At 39.6% G+C, this 19,045-nt stretch overlaps 1 protein-coding gene across 5 annotated transcripts in view; it reads left to right on the top strand.

Moving 5' to 3' along the window:
• The first annotated feature begins 5,992 nt into the window (after positions 1-5,992).
• The window catches only part of atf7ip (activating transcription factor 7 interacting protein), a 31,136-nt gene continuing 18,083 nt past the window's right edge, over positions 5,993-19,045 (top strand). For 4 of the 5 annotated variants that reach the window (XM_085410090.1, XM_085410087.1, XM_085410089.1 and 1 more), the window contains exon 1: positions 5,993-6,585. The gene's annotated coding sequence lies outside the window, so the exon portion shown is untranslated. Of the gene's footprint in view, positions 6,596-19,045 lie in introns of all 5 variants that reach the window. The other variant, XM_085410086.1, reaches the window with a different exon arrangement.

Below are 19,045 nucleotides of genomic sequence, written 5' to 3'. Positions count from 1 at the left end.
ATCATCACTAAATTGAAATTGAATTTTAGATTTTGAAAATGAATTGATTTGCTTTGAAACTGCATTTTATCCTTTAAAAATTCAGCTCTCGAATACTTTCAGTTTCACTTCTCACCATTCAGTTTCAGTTCTACAATTCAATTTCAGTTCCAAAATTCAGTTTTTTGGAACTTACATCCGGTTCCGGTTCAAGCGCAGATTAATAGAACTACGTTTTACTAGCGGACTGAAAGTGTTACTGACGGGAATCTACAGCGTCTTGAGCTGAATTAAGACTTCAGAAGTCATTCGTCATGTCGAATGACCAGCGGATGAACTCTCAGGTTGGTAATAAATGTACTACATGTATAAGAACAAGCGTCATGTTAACAAATGATAGCCGTACGGTAACTTTTATGCTTATTGTAGCTGCTAGCTAAAAACGCTAATTTAGCGTAGTTTGCCCTGAATTCAGCTTTGACAACAAATATGATCGACTGTTTCTAGTAGAATTCCAAAGTTGTCATCTTGGACCCTCTCAGAGTACCCCCTCTGTATGCTTGCAGAGACCCCTACAGTAGGGAAACATGCAAAACGGTGTCCAAACCTTTGTATTTTAGCTTTATTTAGGTCTTACACAGCATCCCAACTCTTTAGCTAACTTAATAACTTTAGCTAAAGTGAATAGTTAGTCTAATTCATTAGTGCAGCATTACTGGATAACTTAAAAACTTTACCTATGAGATCAAGAGAAGGCGGGTCAATGCTGGGTGTGGTTTGAAAACTTTGTGTTATTGCATTTTATTTTTGCTCATATGTAGAGATATGTTCTCTACTCTTATAAAGGTCCATTTCAGTAACAGATTCAGTGTTTTACATAAGCTGTTTTCACAAATCCATATGGAATAACCAGTTATGGAAGTTAGGTCAGGCGTGATGCTGGCTTCCAGTACTGTATTTTTAACTTTAAATAGGAAAAAATTTGCCCTTGTTTGTGAGATTTTGAAAGCATGCCAAGTCTATGAGAACCGGTTTCAGCCAGTTGGAGCCGGTTCCTTTGCTTTGGGCTGAAAATGAGAGAGATGAGAAATGTGATCTAGGTTCAAAATTCTGTGTGCTGGTTATTCGTCGTTGATGTCTTGTTGTGCTGCTGATTAGAAATCTTGGTTGTTTCAGATGTAATGTTGTACTTCACACATAATAATAATGATGATGATAATAATAATAAAAAAGTGGTCAGGTTTTACACAGATTTTTATTTAGTATTTAGTATTTATTTATTTATTGTCATTGTCAAGAACAATGAAATTGCGTTTGGGGCTTCCATACAACCCCAAAAAAAGAAGAAAATAATAAATACCCCTTAAAACCCAAGTGTACATATTTAACCCAGTGTGACTCCAATGCAATAAGACAATCCTTAGCAATAATGTTCGTAGAAATTCAGACAAAGACCTGAGAAACATGACAAAATACAACAATGCAACCCATTCAATATTATTGTACTGTGAGATATGATATCAGATATGATAGTTATCTATTTAAGAAAGAGGGGGGGGGGGGGGCAGGAGGGGGAAGAGAATAAAGATATGATGCACCAATGCAGACCAGTTCATTGCTATTAAGAAGTTGGATATGGTTATTGTCCGTGAGAGGGGGGCAGAGAGTTCAGGAGCCTCACAGCCTGTGGATACAGGCTGTTGGCCAGTCTGGATGTTCTGGCCTGTATAGACCTGTACCTTCTCCCTGAGGGCAGCAGATGGAAAAGGTGGCGCGCAGGGTGATGTTGGTCCCGCAGGATACTGTGCACCCTCCTCAGACAGCGAGTGGGGAAGATATTACTGATCTCTGGCAGACTTGTTCCAATAATTCTGCCAGCTTCTTTCACCACCCGCTGGAGTGCTTGCTGATCGGCCTTGGTGCAGCTGGGGAACCACACTAGAAATCCATACGTCAGAACGCTGCTGATGGCACAGTTGTAGAAGTTCAACATCAGAGATCTGGGAATGTGTGCGCTCCGCAGTCTCCTCAGGTAGTAGAGGCGCTGTTGGGCCTTCCGTACAACTGAGGTGATATGGTTGCCCCAGGACAGGTCCTCGGTCACAGTTACCCCCAAGAATTTAAAACTGCTCACCCTCTCCACCGCCTCACTGCCAATGAAGAGAGGCAGATGGTTGTTATGGCCCCTCTTCCGGAAATCTACAATGATCTCCTTGGTCTTTTTGGTGTTTAAGACCAAGTTATTGTCGTGGCACCATGACTCTAGTTGTTGCACCTCTGTCCTATAGTTTGTCTCATCATTGTTGGATATAAGTCCGAGCACTGTAGTGTCATCTGCAAACTTAACAATGAGATTGGACGCGCAGGAGGAAATACAGTCATGGGTGAAGAGAGTGTATAGCAGAGGGCTCAGAACACACCCCTGAGGGGCACCGGTGTTGACCACAAGGGTGGAAGAGGTGTTCTTACCCACTCTGACACTCTGTCTACGGTTAGTGAGGAAGTCCACAATCCAGTTGCACAGAGAGGAGTTAAGTCCCAGTTGGTGGAGTTTGGGACGGAGTTTGTATGGCCGGATGGTATTAAAAGCCGAGCTGTAGTCTACAAAGAGGAGCCGTGCATAGGTGTTCCTGTGTTCCAAGTGCTTCAGTAATGTGTGCAGCACTGTGGCGATCGCATCCTCGGTTGACCGGTTCTCCCTGTATTTATCCTATTAAAATGAGAATGTTTGTGCTTAAGACATGCTACACTTGCGTATTTTCCAGCTTCATATTTTGTTGTGGCTGTTTTTAATTATTTAATCCTGGTAGCTGTCTGGTAGCAATATGAGTACTAAGGGGATGTTACACAGAAGAGCAGTGATGTGGCAAATAAAGACTGAAATATCAGGAAAGTTATTTGTAAAATTACAGAAAAAATTGACCTTTTAACATTACCTAAAGCACTGAATCTTACAATAGTTTTCAGACTAGGTGACTAAAGTCTTTCTCATGTATTCAAGTTACCTGTACAGGCCTCCTAGCTATATTTCAGTTATTTAGAAAGTTCAGTTGCTGCTACATAGGGATACGCGCGACTACTTAACTAGATGTATAGATGTTACTCCCCTTGCTAGTAGACATCAGAAACGCTAGTAGGGCTGCCACAATTTGTTGACATAATCTATGACGTCGACTATTAAAAAGTGGTTAGTCCATCATTTTATTGTTGACGCGTCATATACATACCACATAAATGTGTTTTTGTAACTGCAGTACACTGCAGGAAGGTATGGGGGCAGTATCACATTTTCCATCTGCAGGACTGCACTCAGTTTGGGATGCTATTTACACTTCTCTGACATGAGGCACATGGGTGGAAACAGTCCTCTTCCCACATGCTTACACTACTGTAAATACCACACGTTTCGGGAAGGAAGCTGACTGAATGCAGGAAGCACATGACAACCAGACTATTACCAACACGTATTAGCGTAAACTGACCTTACGTGGACTTTGTCTTGGGAAGATGGCAAATTAAAGACTGTCTAAAGTTCGATTTGAAACTTTGCACCCTTTGTTGTGCTCATAAAGAACTTTAGTTAATTTTTAATATGATTTTCTGGCGTTCTCTTGTTTACGCGGAGACTCTAAAGGATCTGGCACACCATGTAGACAAATTGGCTGGCAGATCATGATTGTGGTTTACCGTGAGCTACAGTTTCTTTATCATTGGCTTTGTGGCTGACTTATCATGTTCAGCTGAGGTTAAAAACAGTGTGTGCGGATGGTGGTTAAAGCTAAATTTAATGTGGGCTTTGGTATTAAACTAATATTTTTAATATAATGATATTAAAAATGATCCTCCAGAATTGTTTGTCCTTCCAGAATTGTTTCTATTTGAAACAGACTACATAGCTTTTGTGGAGATTTATATATTTAGCTTGTTAGTTTAAGGTTAGCTTCACAAAGTCAATAAAATTATACACTGAAAACAAGTGTCTGTTACTCATGCCTACCCAAAATCTCCTTCTGCTATAAACAAGCACTACAATACATGCAGAAGTTTGGACACCTCAAGGCAAATTAAACGTTTATTAAATTTCAAAGTAAAAAGAAATGAATAAAGCCCTTCGGGGAAATAAGATGTGTCATTTCATTATATATTTAACTCCCATCCCAAACATTCAATGAAACTCTCAGAAGTCAGCATTAATTAACTCATTAGGTCTCATACAGTTCATGTATGTGTCTCGCCTGTCATCCTATGATAGCTGGGATAGGCTCCAGCGCTCGCTGGCGTCCCTGAAGAAAGTGGGTGAATGGACTTGTACCGACAAATTTTCTGACCACTCCAACTTTGCTCTCCTACTTAGGAAATCTCGAGTTAAGCTAACTGATGCTTAAAAGCCTATTATAATATCATTAATAACGGTAATTAACAGGAACACTGTAGAACTGCTGGGCAGAAAGGCCAATTGAAAACTCCATATGATGACAAGGGACCCGGCTCAGCATCGGTAAAGGGAGACCTTACCTATGCACAGATGACCTCTGGATAAGCCAACGCCTTTCTGAAAGCTCGATTAAGGTGAGAGACTGGTGGCAGCTGAGACTGCAACCTTGCAAATCTTACCAAAGGTATATTTGGAGGAAATGGGAACATGGAAAAATTCTGCTTTAAGGCTTGAGAAGAATGGACCCTGTTATAAATACATGTATACACAAACACCACTCAAGAACTCACAATTATCAACAAGTATTATGTGAAAGTGTGAGTACTTCAAACTAATGCATACAAATGTAGTTTTTTTATTACTGCAGGAAGTCAAGCCTGCTGTGGGTTTTAATAAGCAAATTTGTGGCTACAAATGAGTGTGTAAAGACAGAGTGAAACAAATGCGATTATTGAGATTTATTTTTTTTAAATAAAGAGGCATGTGTACAGACAGCTTTATAACTCTGCCGAAACATACAAGCTCACCTGCCGATATAGTGAGATTTCCAGCATTAGGAATTTTAAATAATCCCGACAAATAAATTGAAAAGTACTCTAATTTTAAAAGAATTTATTCCTTCACTTGCACGGGTAACTATGCAAAAATACTTCTACCATCAAAGCAGCGTGTTATGATTTATTGAGGACTCTAAACGGTGATTCACCAAACTGAGAGCTTCAGCTATGCAGGCTATTTTCAGGCTGCTTGTACTGCCTAAGCGAAGGAAAATGTAAACGTTTTTTATTGCTGTGTGTTCAATTTATGCCCCAATATCAATGTATGAGAACTAAGCTACAGTGTAGCCTAGCTGATTTGACCACAGGGGGTGACTTGTCTAAGCTCAAGGCTGCTTTCTCCAGCACTGCAGACATGTCGGTGTGCAAAAGGGTGTGAGAAAGAGAGAGACACGCAGGCTCTTGGAGAGCACAGATACCAGCTCCCCTGCTCCCGATCACATGGATTCTGCTGCAAAGGGACTCAGACAACACGAGGTGCAAAGGTTTAAGCTATTCCTTTTCTGGAATACCAACAAACATGAGAATATAAGACCACTATAACTCACCCCCTGCTGGCCTCTTGGGGAACAGCAAGTTCCTCAAGCACAAGTGAGTGCACAAAATGGCTGACCTGAATTAATGCTTTGTGATCTCAGAAGGAAATGACTGCAAAAAGACTGTTGTTTCTAATAAATAGCATAACATAACATAACATAACTACTCGCTGGGACCTTCAGGTGGACTCTTCTCATGTGTGCACTTCCGCGTAGAAAGTGCAACACTTCAATGTACCTAACACCCTGCATAACCACCATGCTTGCCGATGCAGCAGGTCTGTGTAACTGTGAGTGTAGGTTTATAAAACTACAATCACACTACTGTCTGTAGTTAGGTTACAGACAAATTTTCAGGCTGTTGTTTGGCAGAAGGCTCCTCCCCCTCCCTATAACCCCTCCCCCTTAGCACTGTAATGTCTCTGGGCTCTGTCTGGACACCCCTCCCCCTCCATGCCAATGTTCAGCTGCCTGTTCTCTACCACTCATTGGCTCTGTGATTCTGTCTCAAACCTGCTCCTCCTGCTGCAGGGTAACTACAAGCTGCAGCACATTTTCTTTGAGTCCTGCATATCCTCCATACTAACCGACCTAAAACATCCTGCAGCGGTTCATATACATACCTTGCCTGCTTTTATCTACCGACTTCAGCACGGTGACCAACAGGATGCTTTAAAAAAAAAAAACCGGGTGAACCACTCAGACTGCATCTCTGGACTGCGCGACCGTTAGTCGTTTAACGACCAAACCCCCTCTCCCCCGGTCGCAACGTCAGCCGTTGGAGTTTTTTTGTGCGTGCGCGAAAGGAGGAGGAGTCTGTTCGCGAGTCAGAGGGGGCGCGGAGCAGTCGGTTGAATCCGCGAACACAACAGTTGTTGTTGTGGCACAGCTCACTAGTTTCCCCGGTTCATCTTGAGAACGTGGACTTGATGCAGCACTCATAACGCATCCCGAGAGCATCGGCGCTTCACACAGGGGGTCCGTAAGAGTTGGTTTGGACACCAGCGGGTGAGGAGGGGACCGTACGGAACGAAGCTTAAAATCGCGGGAACGTCGGCGGACAGCGTAGAGAAATTCGGTGAGTCGAGGTACTGCAGTTAGCATGCTACCCAGACAGCTTATTTGTACTTTTATTTAATAGCAGTGAATGTCATCCTTTATGGAACTTGTGGTTCTGAACAGAAACATTTGATATGAATTAGGGGAAAAAATCTGTTACTGGTAGTTGGCTGCATACAATGCAACAGTGACCCCTACAGACCGGGATTACAGCAGACATGCATAATGAAAACCCTGTCAGCTAGCAGTGTCAGTGTTCGCTAAATGAATAATGGTATATTGATACTGTTTTGGTTTTTTTAATCGATATCACGGAGTGAAAACATTTTATTTGCAGCTTTTATTTACAGACATTTTTAAAAAAAAATTCTCTAATGGCTTATATTCGATTCGTTTTTTTGTGTGCTAGAAAAGTCGTTTGCATAACCAGTCTGGAGTCATAACATCCGTGTATGCTAGCATTAAACTGTGAATTGATTTGAATGCTGATATATCTTACATTTGTTATTCAGGTAGTTTTTTTTAAATTACATACAGCATATATTTTAGAACATTTGAGCTTTAAAAAAATTACATGTCTATTCCTTGATTTCTGATAAACGTTGTGAAACAAGTCACCTTTATCTTTAGTTATATAAATCAGCAGTCCCCAACCTTTTTTGCGCCACGGACCGGTTTGTGCCCGACAATATTTTCACGGACTGGCCTTTAATGTGTCGCGGATAAATACAACAAAATAAAACTAGTACCGGTAACGAAAAAAAGATTTATTCATAACACAGGTGAAAAGACCCAGGAAAACCGAGTTAACGATAAAAACGATAACAAAATAACGCTGAAAACCGATAAAAACCCTGAAAACCATACATTTCACACCTGAGCCTCAACTCTTGCGACCCGGTACCAAACGACTCACGGACCGGTACCGGTTCGAGGCCCAGGGGTTGGGGACAGCTGATATAAATAATAGTCGCTTTACTATCTGCTGATTGAAGAAAGAGTTCTTACATCTCATCAGTAATCAAATACTTTAAGTTTGCTTCCCAATTCAGAATGTGGAAATGCACACTTGTGTCTCTGATGTTTTTGTACCTCATTTTATGGCTTTTTAGGTAAAGTTCTACAAAGTCAATGTAGCAACTGCACCATGTTGGTGCTAGGAAGCAGCGAATATAATCAGCATGTTGACATAACAAAAAGCTTTGTGGCGTCCGTTATTGATCTTCTGTGGATGCTAAATGAAAATGTGGCTTTTATTTTAAAAATAATATCCACAAAAGTTTTTTAGCTCTTACTAGATGGTATCCCTAAATTCACTGCTACAGTATAATCTTTTTAACTTAGCTGTCTAAAGTGACTAGAAGTGAGTAGGAGAAAGCTGCATTCCTCATATTGAGCAGCTGAACCCGCCCCCTCCCCCTCTTGGTTTAAAGTGGTACAATCCAGTAATTTTCCATTTCACTCTCCTAGGATGTGGGTGTGGCCTAAAGTCAATGATCAGACAAGAGTTGAGCAGGTTTTGGTTTTTTTACCTGCCAGTGACTTTACTTGAAAACTGAAATCTCCACCTTTTATGGTTTTGGTGGAAAGATGGAAAGATGTACATGATCATTACACTGCACTAAAGATCAGACACCAAATGTCTTGGGCAATTTCTTAGTTTTCAGTGCTGTAGTCTTTCATCATATTTTCCAACATCTTACATATTTTTTAAAAAAAATCAGTTAATATAAAGTCAACAGTTTCATATTTGCTTTTAATTTTTTGAATCATGCCTTGTTTCTGGTTTCACCTCCCCCTCTTCACTTCTGCAGTGCTCACATGGTGCACTTGTAATTCATTACAGAGACTGTTGTTTCCCTACAGAACAGGAAGCAGCCCTTAAAGGCACAACCTATTTTTTTGTGTGTGTGTGTGTTTAAAGTTATATTTGACTTTGCTGTAGCTATTTATTGTGCTTTTCCTGTAATCCAGGTTTTTGCAATTACTGTAATAGTAATATGCTATGCTACAGTTTGTAGTTTTACCTGTGTTCGCTTTAAGATTGTATTCAGTTTGGATGTGTGTTTTAACCGGTGCCCTTTCGGTTGCAAAAAAACAGAATGCTCGATTAAGCCCTAAACTCCGCACGAAAATGTTTAGTGGTCAAAATAAACTTTTTTCCCCCCCATAGATCTCTGTAGAACCAGAGGTTCTTTTTGCAACCACAACTGTCACCCTCTGGTGGCCGTCAGATAGAAGCCACTTCCAGGTTAGCTTCGTATATGTTAGAAATGCGTAAAACAAAAAATGTCAGCTAGCAGTGGCAGTGGCCAGTGATAAATTAATTACTTTCTAATACCATAGAATTGATAATATTACACTGGCAAATTTTTAAAATTCTGATTAATATGACATTAAATGTTAAAACAAACAGCAAAAAGCTACTTAAACATTGTCACTGTTTTTGTTCGTAACAAACTGTTTCAGGTGGGAAAAACTACAAAAATATAATGAATTTTCTCCCAAATTTCACAACTGGAAATGTACATTTGTGTCTTGGGTATGTTCATACCTCACTTCAAGACATTAAAAGCCAGTCCTACAACATCAGTGTAGCGACTGTGCCGTGTTGGTGCTAGGAAGCTGCAGACATAATCAGTGTCCTGCAAAGGTGGTAATTTGGGCGAGGGACAAAAAAAATGACAGATCTTAATGTGTAGTTGTTTATCTTGAGATAGAAACTAATGAAGAAAGTGCCAAAGTAATAAATGGACTATGTCACTCTGTTTTGTGTCGTTGGATTGGCAGCTTTACTGAAGAGTTAGCGATTTAAAAAATAAACTTGCAGGAATCGCTGTAGCTTATCAAACTGCAATCTAGATAGAGCCTTCAATGTGATAGAATAGAAAAATATAATGGCTAATGTGAGTAAGAGGCAGCTGCACCCCTCCCCTCTTGGTTTAAAGTGGTACAGTCTAGTAATTTTCCATTCCACTGTCCTAGGATGTGGGTGTGGCCTAAAGTCGATCTCATCAGACAAGAATTAAGCAGGTTTTGTCTTTGACCTATCACACAAATTTACTACAAATGAGAAATCTCACTTTGTTTTTGGTTTTGGTGAACTGATGCGCAGAATAGATATAAGGCCAGCGGAGTGATTTCTGAACTGCATAAAATATCAGGCACCAAGTGGTTTGGGCAATTTCATCTGTCTTCAGACTTGGAGTCTTTCATATTTTCCAACTCCCCGTTATAATGTTATTGATAACCGTGTCCATAGAAACAGAGAAAATTAAGAGTTTAATATTTGGTTTTTACCCTTTTAGAACATGGTATGGCCTTGTTTTTGGTTTCACCTCCCCCGCTTCACCCAGCGGCAGTGCTCACATGGTGCACTTGTAATTCATTACAGTCTCTTTTTTTTTTTATCTGCAGAAGAGGAAGCAGCCCTTAAAGGCGCCACATACATTTTTCAAAAGCTTTCTTGTAGATGTTATATTTGACTTTGCTGAATTTATTTAACTTCTTATACCGTGTAAGATTGTCTGTATTGAGTTTTATAAATCAGCAATTTGTAGAGCTAGCTTCATTAAGATTTTAAGATTGTAAATAAAAAAATATTTTGTTTTGTTTTCTATCATTAAAATCGAGACCTTCTGGGGAGCTCCATGTGGAGAAAAGGGGGAGTTAGTGTGACAGCAGTCCTGGTTTATACATGTTTGCTACCAGATGTAAGTCGGCACTGTGCAGCTGTTGGCTCATGACAACTATAGGCCAAGAGTTTTTGGCCTCAGTGATAAATATGAGCAGAATTTGATGACATAACTCAGATTCATCTGAAATTTTAATGTGTATATTAGACAAGGGCGTAAAGTGCCATTCAGGTAGGCCACATCACTGTACCATGTCACACAGAGCATACTTGTATCTTGCAGCATTTTCTGTAGAGAAATAATTAAAAATAATATATCACATTATATAACTGGTCAAGTGACAAAATGCATATTGATTCTCAATACTCTCAATACGTGCCACTGCTATTGTGTGACATTATTTGTTATGTATCTTAAATTCTTACAAAGCGGTGCACTTCAACATGAAATGGTATTCATGTTGGTATATCATAGTAGTTATGGTTAAAACCATGTCACCATGGTTATTTATTGAAATTTAAGCTAATTCTTAATAGATTGATCAAATAAATCAAATGTAGAAATATAGAGACATAACTGATTTGTCCACAATGAAAAGGCAAATCAGTTTGTGTGTTTCTCATTTAATTACAGATTCTGACATTTACATGTTATGTTATGAAATTATTCTTATGGAAGTTAGGTCAGGCGTGATGCTGGCTTCCAGTACTGTATTTTTAACTTTAAATAGGAAAAAATTTGCCCTTGTTTGTGAGATTTTGAAAGCATGCCAAGTCTATGAGAACCGGTTTCAGCCAGTTGGAGCCGGTTCCTTTGCTTTGGGCTGAAAATGAGAGAGATGAGAAATGTGATCTAGGTTCAAAATTCTGTGTGCTGGTTATTCGTCGTTGATGTCTTGTTGTGCTGCTGATTAGAAATCTTGGTTGTTTCAGATGTAATGTTGTACTTCACACATAATAATGATGATGATAATAACAATAAAAAAGTGGTCAGGTTTTACACAGATTTTTATCCTATTAAAATGAGAATGTTTGTGCTTAAGACATGCTACACTTGCGTATTTTCCAGCTTCATATTTTGTTGTGGCTGTTTGTAATTATTTAATCCTGGTAGCTGTCTGGTAGCAATATGAGTACTAAGGGGATGTTACACAGAAGAGCAGTGATGTGGCAAATAAAGACTGAAATATCAGGAAAGTTATTTGTAAAATTACAGAAAAAATTGACCTTTTAACATTACCTAAAGCACTGAATCTTACAATAGTTTTCAGACTAGGCGACTAAAGTCTTTCTCATGTATTCAAGTTACCTGTACAGGCCTCCTAGCTATATTTCAGTTATTTAGAAAGTTCAGTTGCTGATACATAGGGATATGCGCGACTACTTAACTAGATGTATAGATGTTACTCCCCTTGCTAATAGACATCAGAAACACTAGTTGGCTAGTAGGGCTGCCACAATTTGTTGACATAATCTATGACATCGACTATTAAAAAGTGGTTAGTCCATCATTTTATTGTTGACGCGTCATATACATACCACATAAATGTGTTTTTGTAACTGCAATACACTGCAGGAAGGTATGGGGGCAGTATCACATTTTCCATCTGCAAGACTGCACTCAATATTAACAAAGAAGAAGTGTAGGCGAATGGCAAAGCAGGAAGACGGAAGAAAATGGAAACTGAGATTTTAAAAAATGCGAAAGCATTTCACAGAAAACAAACTTAAATGCAGACTGTGCAAAGTAGGGCTGCCACAAACGATTATTTTGCTAGTCGACTAGTCACCGATTATTTTTGCGATTAGTCGACTAATCAGATCATGCATCCATTGGACGTAAAACGTACAGCTTATTGCACTAGCATGCATCTGCTCTTGTTTAACTATCATTAGCTTACAGCTTTAAGTGTTTAAGGTATGTGCTAACTAAAAGTAGAGACAAGATGATAGTTTATTAAATTTTAATGAAATTTGCAGATTTTTTCGGTGGAGCTTAATTAGAGCTGGGCGATATGAGATTTTTTCATATCACGATATGTTTTTTTCATTTCAGGCGATAACGATATCTATCACGATATAAGCCAAATAACTATATTTGTAAGATTTAAATGTGCCGTTGCTCACAAGTAAAATGTGAAATAATCAGCAGCTTGTTTATATTTAAATATTTATTTCCCATAATAAGTTCAACAGGGTAGATGTACTTAAGGAACATGAGACTTTTTCAGATAAATAAAGGCAAATATTGCAAACTACACAAAAGGCAGCCGCTAAAGCGTTTAAGTTTCAAAATAGAACAAACGAAACAGACTAAATTGTCAATTCCACTTAGAAACAAAATATTAATTCTAAAAATAAATCTTAGTTTGTTTTACAGAAGAACAGACAAAACTGACTAACTTTTGTCAATATCAAATAAACTGAGAACTAAAAGGAAATTCTCAATCTCTCCTTGTTGTATAGCTTAGCTTTTCAAACAGTTTTAACAGTTACTTTAGTCTGACAAAAGCCGAATGACGAATTAGCGCTTCCAGTCAGAGACTGAGGCTACGTCCACACGTACACGGGTATTTTTGAAAACGGAGATTTTCCTTTTTCGTTTTAAAAAATAATCCCGTCCACACATAAAGGCAGAAATGAAGGAAAACGCTGCTATGAACATGCCAAAGCAGCAGGTGGCGCTAGATTCCTAACCGTGCAGAAATATTGGCCAATCAGAAGTCTAGAAGCCTCGGTGGGAAAAAGTAAACAAAGCTGGGGCATAGAAGCAGAACCGAGTCGTATGTGTGGAGGGACAGTAACTGTGTGTGTATGTAAGCATTTAAACACTGCAGAGAGTAGAATTAACAGTAACAGTATTGTAGAAATTCATTTCACCGAAACAATAACGTGGCGCACAGTGTGACGCATGCACCAGTTTATTGTATTTCCAGACTTGTTTTCGGCACAATTTACAGTGCACGCTACTCTGTTTTTTTGTCAGACTTGAAATAGCCGAAATACCTTCACACTACGGAACTTCTATGGCTCTTCCGTTCGACAATCTCTCCGGCATTGGAACCATCATCTGTTTTCTCTTCGGTCACGCTCGGTTGATTTTTCTAGTCGGCACACTCATTTCCTCCATTACGCGCTGGCTCCATTACCCGCTGGCTGCTTCCCAAACAAACACACGTGCGGCTTGGCACTTGTGCTGTATGTAACAAGTCACGCCACGTGACGCTGCGGCTGTGATTGGTTCGGCTCTGCGCTACTTAATTTGGATTGGCTGACCTTTTTTTTTTTTTTTTTTTTTTTTTAAGAGGACAAGAGCGGCGAGGTCTATCGCGATAGCTTAATTTCTCTATCGAGTAAAAGTTATATCGCGATACATATCGTTATCGTTCTATCGCCCAGCTCTAAGCTTAATAATCTCAGTCGTCTGCTCCTTGCTATCTAAAATATAACAGGACACCGGAGTATATTCTCGAGCATCTCACACTTCTGATAATCAGTTGTCTGCTTGACGTTTATTCAGCTGTGTAAAAACTATAACTTTAATCTCAGCCAAACCGATTTACTCAGGAACAAAGAAAATACTGAAAAAAACCAAACAATAACATTTTAAGTTATCTAAGTGACTTATATATGTTTAACCTGAGTAGCGAAAGATGGCAGTGGGTTTGAAAACGATTTGCCGGGAGTCCGGTGTTCTCACCGGCTCTAGTGAGCCTTGAACCCGGGCTAGCTATCGAGCTGGTGGGTAACAGACGTCTCTGAAAACGTCGGAGCACTTTTGAAAATATGTGGTGTCTTGATACACTGAGCTGGTGTTTGAAGTTTACACAGCTACATTCTCGCCTGAAAATATGTTAAGTTTATTTTGTGACCCAGAAAGAATAATAAGAGTAATATTAAAACTAACTAGCTGCCGCTATTGTTGGAAACTGAGCTGGCATGCGCTATGAATTCTGGGACAGGGTTGGGCTACGAAGTATACACCCGACCCATCCTTCAAATCTTGGGAAATAAAGGACGCATTTGTTGGCGGCATTTGTCGGAGTCTTCGAATTTGGACAATCTTCGTCGTGTCGCTGTAAGGTAATTGGCCTACTAATGCGGGCACAGGAAGATGCGGTTCCTGAATTTGGACACAGCTACGATACCGGACACTGCTTCTTCTTTGGGGTTTAAAGGCAGCTGGCATCGTTGTACATGCAGTGCTGCCAACTTCTGTTTCAGTCCGTTATTACACTCTTAAATCCTGCTACTTATTCCTGCGTCTTTTGGGATCTTACAAAGCTTCAAACAACGCATCGACTACTAAATTAGTTGTCGACGATTTTGATAGTCGACGTAATTGTGACTAGTTGACTAATCATGGCAGCCCTAGTGCAAAGCGACAGCAGTAGTTTAAATGCTCATAAACTGCAGTTCATAAATATTTAAATCCCCAGATTTGATCTATGATATCAAATCTGAATGGGTCAGTTTTATAGATTTACGTTAATGTGTTGCGTTGATACTTAATGTTATAATGTTATGACAATGCTTGCTAAGCGAACACCATTTTAGTTTTGTTAGCTAATAAGTGAAATGTGATAGTAAACCATTAAACAGGAGAAGCTACACTGTCTCCTAGTTTGGGGGTTTTTCCACACAATTGCAGCCGTAATGATTAGTTGGCTTTCCATTCGGTTTCTTAACAGAATAGATAAACATCTAGTCACCTAGTCAGGGTTTTGTGGTCTGTAGGGTTGTGTAATGTCATATTGTCTGCAATACCAGAATATATATTACATGATAAGTGTCATATCTCAATATCATTGCTGTAGCAAAACTATGGTTATACATTGTCTAGGTCATGCAACAAAGAGATAATCCCAGGCATGTCTGATAGCAAGAGCTGCCTGCCAGTCTCAGGTGATGATTTAATACTTAAAAAGGGAGCTACTTCAGCAACCTCCAATAAAGTAGTAGTGTAAAATATGTAAAGAATGTTGTTTCCACTGAAAATGGAAACAAGAAACTTGTTTCACCACTTAAAGAAGAACACACTGTCAAGTACAGCCAGATTATGAAGCAGGGGATGTGCGACCGAAATGTTAAAAAAAAAAAAAAGACTCGACTGTGCATAACTGCACTCACTAGCTGCACTCCCTATGACAGAAGGAGCAAATGTTTGATGAATATTACCAATACTGTTACATGGTGGTCAAGGAATGCTTTAAGCAAACTGGTCAAAAAGCTTGAAGCAAGTTACAACTACCCAGGTAGAAAATATTTTTCATTGGCCACACTGAGCGAATTGTGCACTCTAGCCAGTAATAAAACTGTAAAACCTGTAATCTGTGTTCAGCTATTCTTTTCACAAACAGTTGGCACATTAAGTAACTCCCGATGTTTTATTTTGCATATTTTTACTGGATACCCTTCCTGATGCAGTCTCAGAGAGATTTGTGTCTCCTCCCTCTGACTACCTCCTCCAGCTTATTCAGGGAAACATCGAGCCTCTTCCAGGCCATCCGATAGACGTAATCTCTCCAGCATATCTTGGGTGTACGCCTGTGCCTTCTCCCGGCAGGTTCCTGGCCGGAATACCTTACCCAGGAGATGACAGATGTCTCAATGTGGAGGTGTAGGGGCTCTACTCTGAACCCCTCTCAGATGACAAACTCCTCACCCGATCACGAAGGGAAAGCTTATCCATGCTTCGGAGAAAGCTAATTTCCATGGCCTGTATCTGTGATCTCATTCTAATTTTGTTAACAAAAAGATCAGACCTAAATTAACAAATGTAAGGTGTTTCTAAACAACTATGCACCATCTTGTGGCAGGTGACTGCATTACATTTAGGACACAATCATTTCATGGGATTGGGAATCTATTAAAATTTTAACAATTTATTCAAACGACTAGTAACTCTGATAGAGAGTAGTGAAAACAGCAATGATTAGTCGACTACTATATATCTACTGAAGGAAATTTTGTCATAAGGCAGTTAGCTCGAGGGTCCATTCGGACACCCATGTGCCTTCTTGTTTTTTGTGACCATAGGGACTCATCCGCAGAAAACTTACTTTGCAGTGTACTAATTATACATGCTGCCCAGGCTGCGGATTTCAAAGAAATATAACAGGAATGGCTACTTAGCCGTCCGGTCTTCAGCTCCGCATCAGAGTATAATCATGATTAAAGCCTGGATAACCTTTTCCTTTTCCATCTGTTGATGCCTGAGAATTTCATCTTCAGTGAGTGAACATAAAGGTTGGTACATATGTCCGCATAACTCTCCATGTTGTGCAATTGTCCATGGACAAATTACATTACGATGCACCAACAACACATGGACTTGGCAGTGGACTTCAGGCTTGATTCCTGTTATACTTTAAAACATCCCTGAAAGTCAATAGATGACAGGTGTACAAACCAGCGTAATTCTGCAGCACTAGAAAATTAGCGACCGTGTTTCCTTTGTCAGAGTAACCAGGCCACTGCTGCAACGATTGCTAAGAGCATTAATCTGTTTTCTCCAGTCACAACAAATTTGCTGTCAAACGTGATTCTACTGCAGTATTGGTAACTGTGATGGAAGGCTCTTGGCCAAGGTGCTGTGAAAGATCACCATAGCCTTCCATGTCACTGAAGTTGTTGTGGGCTCTGTCAACCTAGTTAGTTATATTTCTCAGGAGGTGCATGTCAGGTTGTGTGCAAGGTTACAGTGTAGCATTAAAAGGAGTTTCTGGTTATGTCGTAACTTACAACGTAACTTCCTTCAGCTGATTCTGTTCCCAAGCGACCTAATGGTGTGTCCTTGGTCTATCTCAGGGACTTCTCGGAACACCTGAAAAACTTCATCTAGGATGTGTCAGAATAACCATCCAAGCCATCTCAATGGGCCCCTTTTGCATGGAGGAGTACTGTCCCTACCCTAAACCTCTCCTGAATGACTGAGCTCCTCATCCTGTCTCTAAAGCAGGAATTATACTCTCCTTGTCAGTGTGTCCGCTCCGATCTCAATTACATAAATTTTGAAGTCACATGTTTAGCATGAGGGTTTGTGTGCTTTCCTGTTTCACGTCCATGGAGAATTTACATTAAAATGCACCAACTACATATGCTCCTCAGGCAGCAGAATTCTAGCTGATGTCCAAGAAGTATAACAAGAATGACTTCTTGACTGTCAGGTCTCCAGCTGTCGATGTTCGCTTCTGCAACAGAGTAAAATCATGACTTAAGGGACAGGCCAGTCACCTGTTCAGCCTTGCAGGGTAACTTAAAAGCTATACGTGGGCCCATCACAGGAGGGAGCGTAGGGGTTTGGTGCTTTTTCAACTGGGAAGAGGTCTTGCCATTATAGTTTGAACATTTAATTATATGTGATATTTGATATGTGAATGTGAAATGGGTATGCTTGACCCAGCTAGGTTTGGTTCTAAATAAGAAGTAGAACTAGTGAAAGGGAAAATGTCTCCGCCTTTAATTTGGAGCACTTGGACTTTAACCACGTTCATAAAGGTGAGCTAGCCTTTACTACATTTACTAAATAGGCTAAGCCTAGGATTGTGCCATCGTCCATACATCATTTCAGTCAGTCCACTGAATCTGTATTGGTGTCTGCCAAGTGTCATCGAGTCTTCCAGCAAGAATCTGGAGCAAGGTAGGGTTGTTCCCAGCTATTAATTTCTTATCAGTCAAGCTTTAGATTTAGATTAATCCAACAATTTAAACACGAGAAAACGCATTCTCTTGAAAGTTAGTTGCAAAAGCAGGATTAGCTCTCTTACCTTACAGTTACCATTGTAATACTCGGTGTGCTTGTGGGTTGCTTCATGCCACCCACAAAGTACCAATATTTCACAAATATATTTTTCAGAAGTAAAAGAGAGAAATATATGGGAAAAAGTACTAGTACTTTACAAATACTATTATTTTATTGTAGCCTAGCCAAATAGGAATACTTTGAGACATTGCTAACAAATACATTTGCTATAAATACTGTCAAATTATGAAGCTGGCTAATTTATGTTAACATGTCAACAAATGCAATTGAAATGACCATTTACTGCTGTGGGTCCAATGAATGTTAATTAGAATATGTCTTCTCCTTTTATACTTAAAAAGAGTCTTCTGTTTATACAAACCAGCAGGGAGGGGAGAAACAAATATAGTTCTTTTTAAAATAGAGTGGTATTAAACAGGCGTATGTGGGGAAAGGCTAGCTATATTAATTACAAAAGGCATTCTCAGGCAGTCAGCCATTTTGTGCTCTAGCATTCACTGCAGCCCATCAAAGGAATAGAGTGGGGGATGGAAAAGTGTCAAAGTTGCTAGCTTGTTGACTTGTCTAAATTATCGAGTCAGGAAATTTTAGCTGTGTCCTGCAAAGTTTTTCACAGAAAACAGTGTGTGAGTTCCATGGCCTCTTTATGCTTGAATGTCTGTTTTTAGACAGAGAGGAGGAAGCTGTTAATACTGGATTTGTGAGTCCTTAATTCTGGACTTTATTACCACGCAGCAAACTTCCGAGAAAACCCACTTTTAGACATAAACAAGGATGAGTTATTGCAGAACAGACAGAAGTAAAATTTGATCAAAAAGCTTAAGGAGAATGAACAGGTCTTTCAAAGCCAAGGGTAAAATATCTGCCTCCACAAGAGGACTAGAACACACAACAAATCTTTTCCTGTTCAGCATAGACTTATTTAGACCTGAATATGTAACTATAGAGTCTGAATCATTTAGGTAGGTTTGAAATTGTAATTTATCTTTATAGTTCCCTCCCTTTTTATGAGAACCCCCCTACTCCTGAAATGGTTTAGTCCATGCCTGGCTGTAAACCTCCAGAGAGCCGACTGCAGGT

Source organism: Rhamphochromis longiceps, linkage group LG6, assembly GCF_057381845.1.
Source record: "Rhamphochromis longiceps isolate RC_006_pf linkage group LG6, R_longiceps_female_GT1.1, whole genome shotgun sequence".
Lineage (NCBI taxonomy): Eukaryota > Metazoa > Chordata > Actinopteri > Cichliformes > Cichlidae > Rhamphochromis > Rhamphochromis longiceps.
The sequence above is the reverse complement of the archived record's forward strand: the minus strand, read 5'-3'. Positions and strand labels throughout refer to the sequence as shown.